This window comes from Schistocerca gregaria, chromosome 5 (genome assembly GCF_023897955.1).
Source record: "Schistocerca gregaria isolate iqSchGreg1 chromosome 5, iqSchGreg1.2, whole genome shotgun sequence".
NCBI lineage: Eukaryota > Metazoa > Arthropoda > Insecta > Orthoptera > Acrididae > Schistocerca > Schistocerca gregaria.
This window is the reverse complement of record NC_064924.1, coordinates 581834878-581854381: the sequence shown is the minus strand read 5'-3', so window position 1 is coordinate 581854381 and position 19504 is coordinate 581834878.

Here is a 19504-nt window from a genome sequence, read left to right as displayed (position 1 = left end):
TGACACTTACATCTGTATTCGATGTTAGGAAATTTCTCTTCTTCAGAAACGCTTTCCCTGCCATTGTCACTCTACATTTTATATCCTCTCTACGTCAACTTTCATCAGTTATTTTGCTCCCCAAATAGCAAAACTCATTTGCAACTTCGAGTGTCTCATTACCTAATATAATTCCCTCAGCGTCCCCAGCTTAATTCGACTACATTCCATTATCCTCGTTTTGTTTTTGTTGGTGTCCTCCTTTCAAGACGTTATCTATTCTGTTCAGCTGCTCCTCCAGGCCCTTTTCTCTCTCTGACATAATTACAATATCATCGGCGAACTTCAAATATTTATTTCTTCTCCATAGATTTTAATACTTACTCCGAATTTTTCTTTTGTTTTCTTCACTGCTTGCTCAGTATACAGGTGGAATAATATCGGGGAGACGCAACAACCCTGTCTCACTCCCTTCACAACCACTGCTTCCCTTTCATGTCCCTCGACTCTTATAGCTGCCGTCTGGTTTCTGTACAAATTGTAAATAGCCTTTCGCTCCCTGTATTTTACTCCTGTAACCTTCAGAATTTGAAAGAGAGTATTCCAGTCAACATTGTCAAAAGCATTCTCTAAGTCTTCAACTGCTAGAAACTAGGTATGCCTTCCTTAATCCAGCTTCTAAGATACGTCGTAGGGTCAGTGTTGTCTCACGTGTTCCAACCTTTCTACGGAATCCAAACTGATCGTCCCCGAGGTCGGCTTCTACTAGTTTTTCCATTCGTCTGTAACAGAATTCGTGTTAGAATTTTGAAGCCGTGACTTATTAAATTGATAGTTCTGAAATTTTCACATCTGCCAACACGTGTTTTCCTAGGGATTGGAATTATTATATTCTTCTTGAAATCTGAGGGACTTTCGCCTGTCTCGTGCATCTTGCTCACCAGATGGTGGAGTTTTGTCAGGACTAGGTTTCCCAAGGCTGTCAGTAGTTCTAATGGAATGTTGTCCACTCCGAGGGCATTGTTCCGACTTAGGTCTTTCAGTGCTCTGTCAAATTCTTCACGCAGTATCTTATCTCCCATTTCATCTTAATCTACTTCCTCTTCCATTTCCATAATATTTTCCTCAAGTACTTCGCCCTTGTATAGGCGCTCTATATACTCCTTCAACAGTTCTGCTTTCCCTTCTTTGCTTAGAACTGGGTTTCCATCTGAGCTCTTGATATTCGTACAAGTGGTTCTCTTTTCTCCAAACGTCTCTTTAATTTTCCTGTCGGCAGTATCCATCTTGCCCCTACTGAGATAAGACTTTACATCCTTACACTTGTCCAGTAGCATTTCCTGCTTAGACATTTTGCAATTCCTGTCGACTCATTTTTGAGACGTTTGTATTCCTTTCTGCCTGCTTCATTTTTTGCATTTTTATATTTTCTCCTTTCATCAATTAAATTCAGTGTTTCTTCAGTTACCCAAGGATATCTCCTAGCCCTCGTCTTTTTACCTAATAGGTCCTCTTCTGCCTTTACTACTTCATCCCTCAAAGCTACCCATTCTTCTTCTACTGTATTTATTTCCCCCGTTCCTGTAAATTTTCCCCTTATTCTCTCCCTGAAACTCTGTACAACTTCTGGTTCTTTCAGTTTATCCAGGTACCATCTCCTTAAATTCCCACATTTTTGCAATTTCTTCAGCTTTAATCTACAGTTCATAACCAATAGATTGTGGTCAGAGTCCACATCTGCACCTGGAAATGTCTTACAATTTAAAACCTGGTTTCTTAATCTCTGTCTTACCATTACATAATCTATCTGAAATCTGACAGTGTCTCCAGGCTCCTTCCATGATTCTTGAACCAAGTGTTAGCTATGATTAAGCTGTGCCCGGTGCAAAATTCTACCAGGCGGCTTCCTCTTTCATTTCTTACCCCCAATCCATATTCAACTACCACGTTTCCTTCTCTCCCTTTCCCTACTGCCGAATTTCAGTCACCCATGACTATTACATTTTCGTCTCCCTTCACTATCTGAATCATTTCTTTTATTTCATCATACACCTGTATTTCTTCGATTTTTTCGTCATCTGCAGAGCTAGTTGGCATATAAACCTGCACTGCTGTAGTCAGTGTGGGCTTCGTATCTATCTTGGCCAGAATAATGCGTTCACTACGCTGTTTGTAGTAGCGTACCCGCACTCCTATTTTTTTATTCATTATTAACCCTACTAATGCATTACTCCTATTTGATTTTGTATTTATAACCCTATATTTACCTGAAAAAAAATCGTGTTCCTCCTGCCACCGAACTTAACTAATTCCCACTATATCTAACTTTAATGTATCCATTTCCCCTTCTAAATTTTCTAACCTACCAGCCCTATTAAGGGATCTGACATTCCACGCTCCGATCCGTAGAATGCGAGGTTTCTTTTTCCTGATAACGATGTCCTCTTGCGTAGTCCCCGCCCTGAGATCCGAATGGAGGACTATATTACCTCCGGGATGTTTTACCCAAGAGGGCGCCATAATCATTTAACCACTAAATCTGCATGCCCTCGGGAAATTTATGGCTGCAGTTTCCCCTTGCTTTCAGCCGTTCACAGTACCGGCACAGCAAGGCCGTTTTCTCTGATGTTACAAGGCCAGGTCAGTCAATCATCCAGACTGTTGCCCCTGAAACTACTGAAAAGGCTGCTGCCCCTCTTCATGAACCACATGTTTGTCTGGCCTCTCAACAGATACCGCTCCGTTGTGGTTGCACCTACGGTTTGCTGAGGCACGTAAGGCCCCCCCCCCCTCCCACCAACGGCCAGGACCACATGGTTCATGGGACGGAGGACGGACGGTCGCCTGCGCCGCTTCCACTCCCGTCCTTGTACATCGCGAATCATGTTGTTATAACAGCCGTTACTTGTCCTAATTCAAAATATCAAAATTAAGATTCCTGCAAATGATTTCACGCAGTGAGGCACGTATGTTGTATAATAAATACACGAAACTTTTTAATTCACCGAGATGTGGAAGTAGCTCGTCCGCGGCAGTGAGAGTTCGTAGGGTAAGGATGTACGTCCGTAGCAGTGCAAGAAAACCAAAGCCGCGCTCGTGTACACTTGCTCAGCACCCACAAAACGGTATAGCAGGACGAGTATAGATGCTTACAGCAGCGAAAGATTTAGAACATTGTAACCTGTTTTTCTATGCCCAGGATCCTATCATTAAGCACAGTAACTTCAGTGCAATTATTGCCTTTGAATAAAAGTGTCATTTCACGGCAGATTTCTTCAGATTCTTTCAGTACTACACTGTTGTAGTTCTTTCTATATACAATTGTACTTTCATCGAATTATTATACGTGTCAGTGATACATCATGCGAACCTTCCTCCTTCAGTTTTGCTCATCACTGTAACAATTTAGAAACATAATTTTTGTAAAGTTGTGGTTTTAAGTACAAAGCGTCGCACACCGTGGTGATTAAAGTCGACTTTAGTAGGTTCCTGCAGTTCTGTTTGTTGTGAATTGGTTTTAAATGGCTCTAATGATTCAAATGGCTTTGGGCGCTATGGGACTTAACTGCTGAGGTCATCAGTCCCCTAGAACGTAGAACTACTAAACCTAACTAGCCTAAGGACATCACACACATCCATGCCCGAGACATGATTCGAACCTGCGACCGTAGCGGTCGCGGTTCCAGACTGAAGCGAATAGAACGGCTCGGCCACTCCGGCCGGCTTGTTTCTAAATAAAGCATGTGGTTTAGCTATGTAATTTCGGATAACGTAATACCAGACTGCTAATTAGCCAGGAATAAAAGTCACTAATGTTTGAAATAAAAAAAATTATAATACGTTTGATCTTGCGGATAATAGTTAAGTTGGATGCTGCTATTCTGATTCAAGCAGTGGGTCGCAATGAAGTATTTGAATAGGAATGTGTTCATCATCTCTGGGCTACAACTCTTGTCCGGTGAAGTTGGTTTTGATAAGGTTCTTGCGGCCAGAGGTCTGTTTAGGCTAAAATATTATTCGAACTATAGAGATGTTTCGATGGGCACCTGTTCTGGAATTGTAACACTTTGTTACGATACAAATCAGGACTTGAAAATATTATGGGACTCAGTGCTAATGGGCATAATATCATAGTCGATATACCATGAATTAAACATTTCAACCTGATAAAACTTGTCATTGTATAAAGGCGTGTTCACAATGGTAGGACTTCAGGATTTTGGCTCCTTTCATTTGGCATACATTTGTCATTGCCTACGAAAGCTTTCTTTGCTGTGGTGAATTAATTTAGTTTGTTTCTTATGTTTTGTTCAGTAATAACCTGTGTGAGGCCGCCTTTGAGATTAAACTTGCTTGTGGTCTGAATAAAAGAACAGTATAAAGTATTTTAATATTAGTTTCTATGGGATCATATTCTTGAAGATTTTTCCCTTCATTTCGCTTATTAATTTGCTTGTTCATTTCAGTGAAATGTCTGTGCTAAAATAAATTGATTCATGACTGATGCATACATCTATAATAACATAAAACAAGAGAGAATGAGTGCAATTCTCTTGTTCAGCTCAGCCATAATCGAGTTGAAGGTCGTATACGCGCCCTCTGGCGGTTACATGGCAACGAATTCAGGCTGAATGGTGATTAATTTCTCACCGTTATTTATACCGATCCTTCAGTAAAGTTGCAAATCTTTGGTTTAGTCAGTTGTAATCTGTAGAGCTGAAATAACTTGCCCCGCAAACAGTACGTGGGGCCTTATTTAAACAAGACTGCAGGTCGCTACATCCAGTTCATTTCGCTTTGTTTTGCTACGCTGTTATCTACGCCAGCGATCGAGAATTACGAGTATGCTTCCGAATACTGGACTAGCATTTTGGTGTTTTCTATCATTCACGGCCTCCGTTCGGTTGGACTAACTGCACACTGTTTATCGGAACGAATTTTGGCTTTTGCAATTGGAATCGTATTTTCGCGGTTTGTGAACAGACATGTGTCACTGATTTAGTCAGTAATCTTTCAGTCATAACAGAATAATGAAGTCGCCTTCTGAAAAAATTTATGGAACAAACACAAGAAAGGCACAAAAATTCATTAGCAGTTATCTATTACATCCAAGACAAGCCAGCAGCAAAGGTTTTCTCGATTTATTAAATGAATAGGTATTCATGAAGGAAAATACGATTACCAAATTTTATGGAAGTAACTTTCAATTAATGCATTCGTCACTATCATTCTTTAAACTTATTAGTTCCGCTTGTAAAAGTCCTCTTTCCATGTAGAATGAAATGGGCGGCTTAACGTGCGAAACCCCTTAAATTATAAGAGACACGTTAAGGGATTTGTGCATAGGTGCTCTGCAATGTCTACACACTATCTGAACACTCACAAATGTCAAAGTGTAGGGTTTGCCACTTTGCGGATAAGAAGAAACAATGGCTGCATCAATCGAGAAAATTTGAAATTAAGGCGTGGTGTGAATTTCACTGCGGCCGTCACCGGCATCTGAAACACTTTCGAACGACACAGGCATCTCACCGCAACTGATGCAGCAGCTAATTCCGCACATTCACCAAACATATGGAATGTCGTATCACCAAGGGAGGTACCAACAGTCCGCTGGTTTCGTCACAGCCAGTGACTGAAAGCGACTTTAACGTACAATTATGGTTTGAACTCTCTGACGCGTTTCTGCTAATACGTAGGAAGTTTCCTTGAGGAGCGGATTGTGTTATAGTGAAACAACACAAACATTACTCAGTAGCTTTCTCAAGGAAAAAAAAAACTGTTCGACATTATCCTCATGCAAACTTGTAACTCAACGTTTTGTCAGTCTGTTGGTACAGTTTTCGCACATAATCGACGTAGAAGCTGCTGAAAGATTTCCTTAGTACATTAGATTTAATGGGTAGCCAATCATCAATTTTGATAATTGTGAAGAAGAGAAGCAAAATAAGTTAAACAAATACATTATGTGTGATATTTGAAGTTGTCATTCGGGGTGTGTTTTCGATCTGGATTAAGTGACTGTCAACCCTGTAACTATCCATTTTGCCTTCTCTGTTTCTCCGCCATTTCTTTCATCAGCTGCCTAAACACCAGTAGTATAGGTTAAACGCTCCTCAGTGTATTTACGATATTTAGCCTGGTCCAGAATTTTGGGACGCCTTGTAGCGATTTCACTAAGACTGTAGGGTGTACCATAAGACTGAACCGGGCTAAATATCGCGATAATAGTAAGAGGCAGGGACAGCGAGGATACGGGTATAAGCAAGGAGGGAGGGAGGGTAGGGTGAAACTTTTTGGCGGATACTACGATGGCGGATATTCTCGTAGGTCATTGAAAAAGTCTGTCTCCCTTTATTTGAATCCATATTCATCCCGAACCTGCCTCTTACTATTTTCACGGAAGGTGGCCCTGTCCCGACTTTTGGGGTATATTTACGCTTTTGTGTTGTGAAGAGGCACTATCATCTCGACATTTCATGTCTATCAGAAACGTAAATATGTGTCAGTCAAAGTGCTGTACGTTAAACTCCAACACATATATATGTGGAAGGAGAGCAAAATATTTTGACCACTGAAAATCACTTTGCAGGAAGCAAAGTGGCCAAGGACGATATTTAACGTAAAAACTTGAATCTCTAACTGCTTTTTGTAGCAGCTGTGGCGTTCGATGTTTTATTCAGTGGTTTGGTATTTAACTGATTTGTAAATGAAATTGATAATCTTATTTTATTAAATTGAGAAATTACTAAATAATTTTTCTCCCGGCTAAAGATTTGGTCTAGTTGCTAAAGAACTCCAAGTTAACGTCGTGTTAAAGTGTTGTCTGTAAGTTGTGTAAGTGTCACTAAATGACAGTTCATACACAGATTATATACAACTATTGATTATGATGGAAGCAGTTATCTTCAACAAAATGATCATTAAAACCACCTAATATCACCCGCGCACAACACTGACGTATGTTACCTGAAACAATATTCTTCTCAACTCGTGCTTAATTAATTTCGGCTCCATACATCAGCTAGAAAAGTTTTTTGTAAGGATCGTGCTTTGAGCACTGTTTTTAAAGAACCAATCCTATTCGAATTATTTTCATTAAAATTAGTTCGGGATCACCGGTGCACATTTATTTTTACACATCTGTATTACGTTCGGCATTTATGTTTGCAGAGTTGCGTTATTTGAATTTGCCGCTGAGTTAGTTGTTATGATGGCGGCAGACAATTGATAGAGACTTTGTATTGTTGGAGCAAATACGATAAGTAATTGAAATGCTTATTAAACATTACATTCGTATTGTGTACTATTTAGACTTCATCAAGCGAACATTTGATTTTTTTTAAGGTAAACACAGACAAAAACGCGATACAAATCGCTATCATCAATGGCTGCGCTCCTTGCAGCGGAAAGAAATAATTAACACAGATAATGCTTACGGAGAGAGCAATTAAAGTTAGAAATATTTATTCACCCATATTTATAATAATAATGAACTATATTCTCAAGTAATAATTAATAAATAATCACTATTTCGTAACAGACCTCAGTTTGATATTCGACCGCAACCAACAAAAGGTAAAAACAAAAGAAGAAAAACGCAGACCATAAAAGGAATTTACAATTATCATTGTCTTAGTATGATACACATCGATATGTCCAATTACATCATAAAATATTATATTAATAATTAACATTTATCATCGTGTTCACCGCTTTTTATATGTTACTGTAGCTGAAATTTATCTCGTGGATGTTACAAAGCGATAAAAATTTCTAAAGAACTTAATCGAATCTCATTCCTTACATTTAAAATGACCTCTGAAAAATGACGTTGAATAGTAAAGTGTGCAGGTTTTGCATCAGAGACTGGAGTAGACACAAGCAAGCACGCGTCTAAAGGAAGCTGATACGACCTCCGGGATTAACTTCACTCTGAATGAAGAACCAGAGGGGGATAAATTTTAGATGCGTACAAAATAACGTGTATAAAATATTGTAGGAGATGATGGTGTGGTAGTTAGGCAGTGATGAAAAGTTTTACATGCGCTAGGAAAAGATGAAAAAAATTTAATAAAGTCAAGACAGGTTTGAAAGAAAGTTGTGAATAATAATAGGTCATAAGAGTTCCCAAGCTTTACGTAATTAACGCTTGGAAAAAGTGCCCCGTGGAATATTCTCTCTTGCGTTACTGAATAACAAAATCAATAAAGTGGGACTCCAGTAGAAGCCAACCTGAAACGGGAGAAAGCGTACAGGAACCGAGCGGCCTGCATGGCTTTTTTCCATATGCGCGACGGCTGGCGCGCTGCAATGGAGTGCGGCAAGTGAAGGGCGGATGCAAGAACGCGCGCGCTCATCAATCATTCGCGAGGCTGGCGCACACACACAAGCACACATGCACACACAAAAAGTGTGCAGCCGCGCCTCGCAGCGGCTGTGTGCCACGCGCCGTTTCCGATCAATAGGCAGTGGCGGCGGGAGCAGCAGCAGGAGCAGCAGCAGCGACAGGGACAGCACAGGCAGGACAGCGGGTGCTTCGTTCCTGTAGCCAAAGCTGGCGTCTACCACTGGCCTCCTACTTAAGTTCCGTGCTGCCTGTAGGTTGCTACTGCTATCGATGTCTCGCTGTTTTTACGAGGGCTATCGGAAAGTTATCTTAAAGTAAGAGTAAGGAAAGGCAAACCTATCTTTCTAGCATTTGTAGACTTAGGGATAGCCTTTGACAATGATGATTGGAATACTCTCTTTCAAATTCTAAAGGTCCCCAGGGTAAAATCCAGTTAGCGGAAGACTATTTACAATTTGTACAGAAACCAGATGGCAGTTATAAGAGTCGAGGGGCATGAAAGGGAAGCAGTGGTTGGGAATGGAGTGAGACCGGTTTGTAGCCTCTCCCCAATGTTATTCAATTTGTATATTGAGCAAGCAGTAAAGGAAACAAAAGATAATTTCGGACTAGGTATTAAAATCCATGGAGAAGAAATAAAATATTTGAGGTTCACCGATGACATTGTAATTCTGTCAGAGAAAAAAAGGACTTGGAAGAGCAGTTGAACGGAATGGACAGTGTCTTGAAATGGGGGTATAAGATGCACATCAACAAAAGCAAAACGAGGATAATGGAATGTAGTCGAATTAAGTCGGGTGATGCTGTGCGAATTAGATTAGGAAATGAGATACTTAAAACAGTATTTGAGGTTTGCTATTTGGGGAGCAAAATAACTAATGATGGTCGAAGTAGAGAAGATATAAAAGGTAGACTGCCAATGGCAAGGGAGGCGTTTCTGAAGAAGACAAATTTGTTAACATCGAGTATAGACTTAAGTGTGAGGGAGTCGTTTCTGAAAGTACTCGTATGGAGTGTACCCATGTAAGGAAGTGAAATGTGGACCATAAATAGTTTGGACAGGAAGAGAACAGAAGCTTTCGAAATATGGTGCTACAGAAGAATGCTGAAGATGAGATGGGTAGATCACATAATTAATGTGGAGGTATTGAATAGAATTGGGGAGAAGAGGAGTCTGTGGCAGAACTTGACGAGAAGAAGGGACCGGTTGGTAGGACATGTTCTGAGGCATCAAGGGATCACAAATTTAGCATTGGAGGGTAGTGTTCAGGGTAAAAGTCCTAGAGGGAGACCAAGAGATGAATACAGTTAGGAGATTCAGAAGGATGTAGGTTGCAGTAGGTACTGGCAGATGAAGGAACTAGCACAGGATAGGGTTGCATGGAGAGCTGCATCAAACCAGTCTCAGGACTGAAGACCACAATAACAACTACAACATTTCGAAATTAAAGAACGATGGGTCACAAAATGGAAACCACAGTGAAAATCAAAACTCTTCTATTTGCATCGGTTAGTTACACCTTCCAGCTACTTCCCTACACAGTCGCCGCTGAGACTTAGATATCTGTAGTAGTGTTGCGCCAACTTTTCAATTCCCTCGTTACAGAAGACAGCCGCCAGCGCTTTTCGACATTTTTCTACTCTGGACTGCAACTCGTTGTCGGTGCCCAAATATTATCTTAATAGCCAGCGCTTGTAACGTTCCCTGGCAGCACACACAATATTAATAAAATTAAATGACATTTAATTGTACTATGTACGCCGCTATGAAGGAATTCGAATGTACTGTAATTGTTTACCATAAATGTTATTTAATTTTGTGTAAGGAGCGTTGGTTATTATTGTAATATTTTCTGTAATAATATTCTCGATGTATTTATGATTGCAATATTTCTATACTCATAGTGTAATTACGAAATATGTTAATATCTGCGATAAAAAAATGGAAAACATAGCCACAGAGGAAAATAATGTCGTAAGATTACAAAGAGATATTCAAAATCAGCAGTAGTATAAAAAGCGCTACATAATGTGTATTCTTTGTCGTCTTCCTCGAGAGCTGAGAGTGAGAGGAACCTGGGATGTAGCATTATATGAATGAGTAGACTTTGTTTGTCTGTATCTATCTTTAGCCGCCATTAGAGGAGAAATTAATAAAGTGTGTTATTTCAATTATTCTTATTGTCTAAATACATTATAATTTATCAAAATTGTGTATTACTAATGTAAATAAGCTTGCCCATGTCATCTATAATATTTCTTTAAAGAATTTTCAGCACTTTTAGCGATTATCGTTGGTGTTGCTGGGCTGTGCCGCGACAGAACGATTTGCAGCGGCGGCACATTTAAAAAGTTGTTTCGCTATAAAACTAACCAAACCCGTAAATCGGGAGAAGGTAAAATTAGCAGTGAATTACGAAATATTTTTCTTTCTCAGCGATCCTGAGGCTGACTGAACTTATTACTGGTCTTACGTTTGTGCATTCATAGGCGAATAATTAACGTTGAAGTTGTTGATGTATTGGTTCTTTCCATTTCTAAAGCAAATAACTTAAAGGCATAGTAAAATGTGTTTTGTCAAGGATAATCAAACGTTCAGGTCGGCTTGGCAATATTTAACCACTTTATGCTAACAGAGACAGTCTTGTGTTCTATAGCTAACGCCGGGAAAGAATTCAGTAAATATTTAAAAACCCACTGCATCTAGAAAGTGTGTGCCAAGGCCGAAATAAAGAAAAAATTCATTTAAATGAGTTTCAAATAAATGTTATTAATCAGTTTCTAAACATTCCTGGTGGTGTCTGATTGTTCTATATCGTGTCTCCCTACCACTTTCGCGCAACGACGCTCTGAGCGTGTTTTTTAGGGAATTAACTAGTTTGAACCTGGGACCTGTTGCTGGTATGGAGACGCCAGACCACACATGACATGTAGAATTCAGGAAGAGTTCAGTGACACTAGCGATGATATAACCCAATACTAAATGATCTCAGCGTCAGCTCCACTGCGCTCCCTGTAAAAGAATGTAAATACTAACTATATTTAATGGAAAGGGTTCAAGGCTATCCTAATTTTAGTTAGCTGGTAAAATAACGTCGAAAAAGCAGTTTAGTGTACCATTGGAAATTTTATTCTACTCACAAAACATCGTTTATAAATTACACTATTGATAAAAGGAAATGTTTTAATACAGGAAGGTAAAAACCAACTGCGTTCAACAAAAATGTGAAGGATTATTCCCTGAATGGGTTTCCAAGTTCTACAATCGATCGAAGGATGACCTATGCCATATCACATCTATAATCTAGGTTTAATTTAAGTTTCACAAAAGAGAAAACTATCAAAATGGTCTACAGTGACCCTCGATTATCTTTAATTACTTATCTAACTTGTCGTAAATTACAGTGGCTGATGCGGCTTCTGAATAACTATATGAAAGAAAAATCTTCGCGTTTCAGATCTGCTCTTCAAGTGGCAAATGTGATCACCATGAGTTTTAATTAACGATCGACACTAGTATTACGCAAAAATTGGGTGTATCATTCCTGAGTGAAGCCTTATGGACTCAAAAATGCGGCATCGCGTGCGTTCATGCCCTTGTCGGTGTTTAGGCAGCGTCAGGGCGACAGCGGCCGGCGCACCAGCCATCCAGTTCGCCGTCTCGGAACTAACTCTTTCCTAACTTCTCCTTACTACAATTTACCGAAGTTGGTTTAAAAAAACTATCTGGCTGTGTTTTTATCTGACCAATCAGGGTCTCAATATTAACCTTAATCTCCACCTACAAAAATTCAGTCTATCCAATGAGAAACGTTGTACTTTTCGTGGTGGGGCTATGTATTTAGAGTTTGCAACGTAACAGAGACGCTAAAAAGTCTCACGGTATAACGTGCGGGTGGTGTGGTCCTTTTAGCGTTATCGTAAGATCTAAACTGTTCTTCTGAAGGGCTCTATCTTTTAACATGGCTCGGGGGTGGTCCTTGACATACCTGAGACACGAAAAAGTCTCACGCTAAAACTTGCGGGTGGTTGTGGCCCTTTTTGTGTTATCGTAAGATCTATACTGTTTTTCTGGAGGTCTCTAGGTTTTAACATGGGCTGGGGGGTGGTCCATTACGTAACAGAGACGCGAAAAAGCCTCACGCTAAAACGTGCGGGTTGTGTAGTCGTACAGGTAGGCTGGCGGTGTGGGTGTCCAGCTACTATTATTAATTTTCAGTTACTTTCTTTCTTTATTTAAATGTGAAGTTTCTTTTTTAAGAAGTTTATTATCGAAAGTGAGGAGTCTTTCACATCGATTTTCTTAGAAATATTGTTTTTGTAAATGTAGTAATTAAGTAAAATCTATTCCTAACACATTTTCCAAGTACCATGTACAAGTAAAATGTTTTTGTTTCTAGACACGCATTTCAACAATGTTACACTAACAAATAAGAATAATTTCCAAGAATTGCTTTGACAAAGAATTATACATACACAAGTATTGAGATATTATCATAACAAATTTTAAAAATGCTAAAAAAATTGCTTTGACAAAGAAATATACATACACACGTATTGAGGTATTATCCTAATAAATGGTACAAATGTTAAAAACAGGGAAAACATCCAACAAGATAATTTTTTATTCTTTGTTTTTATAAGGAGAAAATAAGTAAAATATAGTTATTTTTTTATTTTTATGAGGAGAAAATAAGTGGTATATAGTTATAGAGTTAATATTGACTTATTTTGTGTTCATTATATACTGTCCATTTCAGAACTAATGACTTGTTTTTATCGACTGTCTATTTTTTACATATGTCCATAGTCAAAGACTGATATTTTGTAGTTTATTAGCTGTCTGGTGTGCTTAACTTATTTAGTTTTTTACACGTTTCTTTTGCAAAATTCATACATCACATAATTTGATTTCACACATTCACACAATCCTATGAATGTTCAAGCATGAGGTTGGCGAATGTTTTTGCACGAAGGTGATGGACTTGAGCGAGATGGATGTCGGCAAGTATTTGATGTACAGCTTCGTTCGTCGTTCCTTGATGGCTTTGCAAGTGTCTGTTGCTGTTGTGGAGGTCCCATATTGGAATGGAGCTGTGAGTGCAGAATCTCGTAGTTTACTGGCTTTGTATGCGTGAAAGTCATCGTTATATGTCGCTGAAAGCGGTCGTTTTTAGTTGTAATACTTCGCAGGCGACTAGTTTACATTGGATAGGGATATGGGGAGGTATGTCGTCTATTCTTCACCCATCTTCTTTCTTGGTCTCAATCTTGCGAATCTTCAACTTCTGTTCTTCCTGCTTTTTCTCTGCTTCTTACTTGCTTCTTGGTTCTTCTCTGGGCAGGATATAGAAATATTTATTGATAACTAGTCGCTTTCAAGCTCTCCTCCTAGTAAAATTGTTTGGTCGCGTCATTTTTACTTTGTGGAAGTTCTTCTTCAGTTTGGTGCATCAGCGTGCTGTTTAATAGCAGTAGTGTGACTTTTACGCACATTTTTTGCCAGTGGTGACTTGCGCAAGCGGTCTTCTCGTCCGGCCGTTTTTTGCTCGCTCCGTTCATTCGGGGCTCGGAGACCCTTGCGGCTTTGTTTCTTCCTTCTTCTCTACTCGTGATACGATTTTTACTTCTCTGTTCAAGGTGCTGCAATTGTCCTGGGTCGGTGCGTCATTCTCTTTGGCATGGGCGTTTAGTTGTCAATCCGAACGTTTATCGGGTTTTGGTGGTCTTAACCTCTTCTATCTGCATTCGCTTTTCTTGTTGAGCTTGTTGATAGTGGTTTCTTTGTTGATAATTTGTCGGTCTATTGGTTCTCCAGTACCCGTTCCGGTTGTCGTTATTCCCTCTGTAATAGTTGTTGCCGTTCTTGGGTGAATTATAGTTATTGCCATATTCTCTTCTAAATCCATAACCGGTTCTTTGTTGAAATCTATTGTCGTTTCTTGGTGCGAAGTCATCACGTGGTTCGTAATTATTGTTTCTTCGTACTGTGTCTTGTGGATTCCAGTGCTTTTTGCTTTCTTTTCACGTTCGCTTCGTCTTTTTCTTGCCTCATCTTCCGAAAATATGAACTCTAGTTCCGTTAGAATACCTTTAAATGCTTCGACGTCATTGCCTCCGCGACCTACTAACGATTGCTGGTATTTCAATGGTAGCTTCATGGCGCATAATTTAATCAACTCTCCGTCACTCTATGGTACATCTAAGAATTGATTTTTGTTTGCCATTGCTTCGAAAAATTTCACGGGACTCTTCTCTCCTGAATTTTCAATTATATGGGTTCAGTAATAATTCGTACTTCACCCTGTTCTGTGCTTCGCTCGACCAATATCGTGAGAGAAATTTCTCTCTGAAATCTTCGTAAGATCCGCATGTCGCTGCAACATTCTGCATGGTTTCTGCGACTGTTCCTGACATGTGTGCACATATAAAGTCTAATTTGTGTGCTAGCGTCCAGTGTTCTGGTAATCCTACTCGAAATTGATCAATAAAAGTTCGTGGATGTAATGAGTTTTCTTCTCGAAACTGTTGAAATTTTCTGACTGTGAGGAAATGATCGTTGTCGTTCTCCGTCATAGTTCCATATGAAATTCGCGATTCTTCGCCACTTTTGTTTCTGATCATTTCTCCCGTTGTTCTTTCCGGTTGTGGTAGATCCATTGGATATTGTCCACTGTGACTTTCGCCTACCCGTTGTGCAGGCTGTCTGATTTCACGTATGTTACTTTCCGCCTGTGATTGGAATCGCAAATGCGTAATATCTTCGTTAATTGCTTGGTTTTCCGCTGCTGTTACAGGTACGGATGACTTTGAAGACTTTGTGCTTGTTCGATCCTGTTCACTACGCTCTTCAATGGTTTGCTACTCTGCTCGCAAATTCTGAAATTGTCGCTTTGTTTGCACTTCTATTTTGGCTATGCGGTTATCATATCTTTTCAGCGCTGCTTTTGTGATACGTTTGTGTAACACACTGTTTTCAACAATTTCACGCGCTGTACCTGCTGCTTGTCTAGTAATTACGTTTGTCTGTTTCTTTAGTTTCTTGACTTCTGCCTGTGTCTTATTACGTAATGTTTTGATCTCGTCCTGAATGTCATTACGCAATGTTTGTACGTCCACTTGTACCTTGTCAGTGTCTGTTCTCAATTGATTGTGACCTGTTATTAAGTTTCCTATCACATCTCGAGATTCTTTTGCCTCGTCTTCAATTTGACTTAGGTGTAACTGAATTTTTTTGTTTTGTTCTTTAATCTCACGCTTTTGTCTCGTGGTTTCTGCATTCTGAATTTGAATTTGGTTCGCTACGTCTTTATTTTGCCTTGTCATGGTTTCCGTAATATTTTGTAATAATTCTGCCAGATTGGTGGGTCCTATTGCGTTTTCTTCCGACGTCCTACGCTCTGTGTTTTCGCCCAAGTGTTGGTTCGCAACCGATTGCATTGACCTGTGCTGTGCCACGTTTCTGCTCGCATTCCTTGTACTCTGTGGTGAGGGAGCTCTGATTACTTGTACTATGGGTTCTACGTATTCAAGACGCAAGTTAGAATCCTCAATTCGGTCAAAGACTCGATATGTCATTGCTAATTTTTCCGAATCCCTTATTTTCTGTTTTAAAAGCAATTCACGCGCCCTACTTCACGTCACCATACGCTCATACGATCTTACGCGTTTCATAACCTTTTTGTTCACACTACTTGACACTACTAAGACTGACAATCCATTCACTTACTTGTTGGGACAGAACCAACTTGTCGACGATGTATCCGCCACCTGCGAGCTTGCATTGGAGAGAAAACTTAATTCTAACAATTTTTAAAATTCATGACTTAATTATGGTATTGTCTCTGCTAGAATGTTATTGAATACTTTTTACTATCTATCACTGCAGATACTGTTTTCGACTATGTATAACTTTAGAATTTTTTTTACGAAATTTTTTCAGCAGGGTATTTTTTTGATCTACTTAGGCATGTGCTCGACCTTCAGTCATGGTATTTTACCATCGTGGCAGGGTCGCCATTTTCTAAACATTCATGGAGGTGTCTGATTGTTCTATATCGTGTCTCCCTACCACTTTCGCGCAACGACGCTCTGAGCGTGTTTTTTAGGGAATTAACTAGTTTGAACCTGGGACCTGTTGCTGGTAAGGAGACGCCAGACCACACATGACATGTAGAATACAGAAGAGTTGCGATGATATAGCTTGCGATGATATAACCCAATACTAAATGATCTCAGCGTCAGCTCCACTGCAATCCCTGTAAAATAATGTAAATACTAACTAAATTTAGTGGAAAGGGCTCAAGGCTTTCCTAATTTTAGTTATCTGGTAAAATAACGTCGAAAAAGCAGTTTAGTTTACCATTGGAAATTTTATTCTACTCACAAAACATCGTTTATAAATTACACTATTGATAAAGGGAAATGTTTTAATACAGGAAGGTAAAAACCAACTGCGTTCAACAAAAATGTGAAGGAATATTCCCTGAATGGGTTTCCAAGTTCTACAATCGATCGAAGGATGACCTATGCCATATCACATCTATAATCTAGGTTTAATTTAAGTTTCACAAAAGAGAAAACTATCAAAATGGTCTACAGTGACCCTCGATTATCTTTAATTACTTATCTAACTTGTCGTAAATTACAGTGGCTGATGCGGCTTCTGAATAACTATATAAAAGAAAAATCATCGCGTTTCAGATCTGGTCTTCAAGTGGCAAATGTGATCACCATGAGTTTTAATTAACGATCGACACTAGTATTACGCAAAAATAGGGTGTAACAGTTCTGAGTGAATCCTTATGCGCTCAAAAATGCGGAATCGCGTGCGTTCATTACCTTGTCGGTGTTTTCGGCAGTGTCAGGGCGACAGCGGCCGGCGCACCAGCCATCCAGCTCGCCGTCTCGGAACTAACTCTTTCCTAACTTCTCCTTACTACATTTTACCGAAGTTGGTTTAAAAAAAAAAAAACTATCTGGCTGTGTTTTCATCTGACCAATCAGGGTCTCAATATTAACCTTAAGCTCCGTCTACAAAAATTCTGTCTATCCAATGAGAAACGTTATACTTTTCGTGGTGGGGCAATGTTTTTAAAGTTTGCTACGTAACAGAGACGCTAATAAGTCTCTACGCTAAAACGTGCGGGTGGTGTGGTTCCTTTAGCGTTATCGTAAGATCTATACTGTTCTTCTTGAGGGCTCTATCTTTTGACATGGGCGGGGGGGGGGGGGGGGAGGGGGGGTTGGTCCTTGACGTACCTGAGACACGAAAAAGTCTCACGCTAAAACTTGCGGGTGGTTGTGGCCCTTTTTGTGTTATCGTAAGATCTATACTGTTTTTCTGGAGGGCTCTAGCTTTTAACATGGGCTGGGGGGTGGTCCATTACGTAACAGAGACGCGAAAAAGCCTCACGCTAAAACGTGCAGGTTGTGTAGTCGTACAGGTAGGCTGGCGGCGTGGGTGTCCAGCTCCTCCCTTATCGTAGGGCCTTCTAGCTTAACACGGTTCTGCTCTCGGCTTCTGTTCTCGTTTCTCCCCTCGGAACTGCGTCTGCCTCATGGTGGGAAGGTACGACATGCATTTAGGCATTCTTGTGTTAGTCTGTGGTATTCCATTTGCTCACTCGTTACTCGTATTACTTAAGTTAATTTAATGTCACGATTTATTCGGAGCTATGTGACATACTACTAGATTAGTGTATTATCTCAGGGTTTTCATGGAAGGTGTTGGATTTGCCTGACACCTTACAAGTTAGTTTGAATTTATCAGCATGAGAGGGTTGCTAAGGTTCACGTAATTTTAAATGAGCTTAATTCGGTCTAAATGAATTTTTATTACCACACGTAAATAAGGGGTTCTACAACAAAGTTCGTACTGAAAGAGTAAATAACATAAATATTTAAAGTCATTTCTCACCCATTTTCATTTTCATCCATTTTCATTATTTACATAATAAAAATATTTCTTTTCTTTTTTTTCATCAAACTCTTCATTTGCGTAGAGATGAACCTCAGGTGTAGCAAATTAAAGGTGTATTGTGGGTGATCAAATACTTCCCATCTAATACTTTGCAGGATCATCTTCATTGCCCCTGAAGAGTGCTACCGAGGCTTGTCGTGTAGAACGATCTGCATGACAGTTATGTTACGTGGATTTCATAGGTCCAGGTCAAATCTTTCGCCAAGCTCGCATACGTGGCGTGATACCCATATTTCTAGCCATCTCTGCTTTCTCTCTGTGAGCTCAGAACTGAAAGCGACATGATGTGATCGACAGACATACTACACACAGTGCCCAACGCAACTATGAAAAGCTTCATCCGATTTTAACTGTATTTTCCATTTCGCGCCCCATCGTTCCTTACTTTCCGAATAACGCTCGTAGCTCTGTGGATAGGCAGATTTCAATAGACATGCAAATAGAGTAGAGCGTTGAGTTTTCGACTATAGGAATAGCAAAGTAATTTCACACCATACGTCCCAAAATGCCAAGAAAATATGGTTATATATTAAGCTATTTGTGCCACAAAACCTATTGTCCAGATACCTGTGCAAACGATCTTTCAGTCACGTTCGTAGGAGAGTCTCTGTAAAGTTCTGTACAGAATCAGCGAGGAATACAGCTCCATACATGACCATAAACCACTGCAAATCGCTTGAGTCAAGGGAAGTTTCCGATTACTAGAAAAAATAATGGAAGAAGCAGAAGTAGAAGTCTGTTCATAGAGATCTCGTATGGCAATAGTAGTGTGTGTTGCATGTGGTGTCTGGCATACAGGGCTTCCCAAGCATCAAGGACTGGATTTTGTAGTCTTTTTTATTTTTAAATGTTTATGTGCTACATGACCCTCTGTCTACTGCCAGGAGGTAGAACAAGCACTAGTGCTACATAGTATAAATGAGCCGTGATTGTGTGTCAGTTGGCCGTGTATTAATACAACCAACAGTTGATGTTATTATTATTTAACTGTTTAATGTTGACTCATGGATTTTGAGTGCATCAAACTGGATAGCATTTTCCGTGGATTCAGTTGTCTATGACATAGTATTACTTACTCCGCTGTACTATGGTATCACAAGATACTCGTAGACCTCTTAGCTCATAAATTTAGGTCGTAACATTGTGCATTCTTGTTTTTACCTAGTGTGTTAGAGGGACTGGCTTGTCACAGA